This window comes from Schistocerca serialis, unplaced genomic scaffold (genome assembly GCF_023864345.2).
Source record: "Schistocerca serialis cubense isolate TAMUIC-IGC-003099 unplaced genomic scaffold, iqSchSeri2.2 HiC_scaffold_1218, whole genome shotgun sequence".
In the NCBI taxonomy this organism is placed as follows: Eukaryota; Metazoa; Arthropoda; class Insecta; order Orthoptera; family Acrididae; genus Schistocerca; species Schistocerca serialis.
In genome coordinates, this window is record NW_026047423.1 from 5,001 (window position 1) to 6,499 (window position 1,499).

At 54.4% G+C, this 1,499-nt stretch overlaps 1 non-coding gene across 1 annotated transcript in view; it reads right to left on the reverse strand.

Annotated features, from left to right (window-relative positions):
- The window catches only part of LOC126435767 (small subunit ribosomal RNA), a 1,909-nt gene extending 820 nt beyond the window's left edge, over window positions 1–1,089 (reverse strand). Inside the window, exon 1 of the ribosomal RNA XR_007580181.1 lies at window positions 1–1,089. This exon is cut by the window's left edge and continues 820 nt beyond it. This is a non-coding gene — a ribosomal RNA (small subunit ribosomal RNA).
- Between the last annotated feature and the right edge of the window lie 410 nt (window positions 1,090–1,499).

Consider the following 1,499-nt stretch of genomic DNA (forward strand, 5'->3'; position numbering starts at 1 on the left):
CGAACCTCTAACTTTCGTTCTTGATTAATGAAAACATACTTGGCAAATGCTTTCGCTTCTGTTCGTCTTGCGACGATCCAAGAATTTCACCTCTAACGTCGCAATACGAATGCCCCCGCCTGTCCCTATTAATCATTACCTCGGGTTCCGAAAACCAACAAAATAGAACCGAGGTCCTATTCCATTATTCCATGCACACAGTATTCAGGCGGGCTTGCCTGCTTTAAGCACTCTAATTTGTTCAAAGTAAACGTGCCGGCCCACCGAGACACTCAATAAAGAGCACCCTGGTAGGATTTCAACGGGGTCCGCCTCGGGACGCACGAGCACGCACGAGGCGGTCGCACGCCTTCGGCTCGCCCCACCGGCAGGACGTCCCACGATACATGCCAGTTAAACACCGACGGGCGGTGAACCAACAGCGTGGGACACAAATCCAACTACGAGCTTTTTAACCGCAACAACTTTAATATACGCTATTGGAGCTGGAATTACCGCGGCTGCTGGCACCAGACTTGCCCTCCAATAGATACTCGTTAAAGGATTTAAAGTGTACTCATTCCGATTACGGGGCCTCGGATGAGTCCCGTATCGTTATTTTTCGTCACTACCTCCCCGTGCCGGGAGTGGGTAATTTGCGCGCCTGCTGCCTTCCTTGGATGTGGTAGCCGTTTCTCAGGCTCCCTCTCCGGAATCGAACCCTGATTCCCCGTTACCCGTTACAACCATGGTAGGCGCAGAACCTACCATCGACAGTTGATAAGGCAGACATTTGAAAGATGCGTCGCCGGTACGAGGACCGTGCGATCAGCCCTAAGTTATTCAGAGTCACCAAGGCAAACGGACCGGACGAGCCGACCGATTGGTTTTGATCTAATAAAAGCGTCCCTTCCATCTCTGGTCGGGACTCTGTTTGCATGTATTAGCTCTAGAATTACCACAGTTATCCAAGTAACGTGGGTACGATCTAAGGAACCATAACTGATTTAATGAGCCATTCGCGGTTTCACCTTAATGCGGCTTGTACTGAGACATGCATGGCTTAATCTTTGAGACAAGCATATGACTACTGGCAGGATCAACCAGGGAGCTGCGTCAACTAGAGCTGAGCAGCCGGCCGCCCGGGAGTGTGTCCCGGGGGCCCGCGCGAACACGCAAGCGTCCGCTCAATTATTCTGCAAACAGGAGGAGGCTGAGCTCCCCTGCACAACACACCTCGAAACCCTCTCAGGTCCCGGCGGCGCGCAGCGCCGTCCTAAGTACTTGGTCGGGTTCGAGAGAGGCGCAATCGCCCGGAGTTAGGCGAGTAGACGCTTTAGGTGCGACCACCCGTGCTCCCAACTGAGCTTGCCGCTGCCGACAGAGGCCCGGGAGCGTGCTGTCGTGGCATTGCCGGCGGGAGACAACACGCGCCACCTACGGTGACCGGCAGCTCCAACGCCAGCGCCACAGAAGGACAAAAGCCCTACTTGGGTGCCGAAGCGAACTCTCCCAGCACA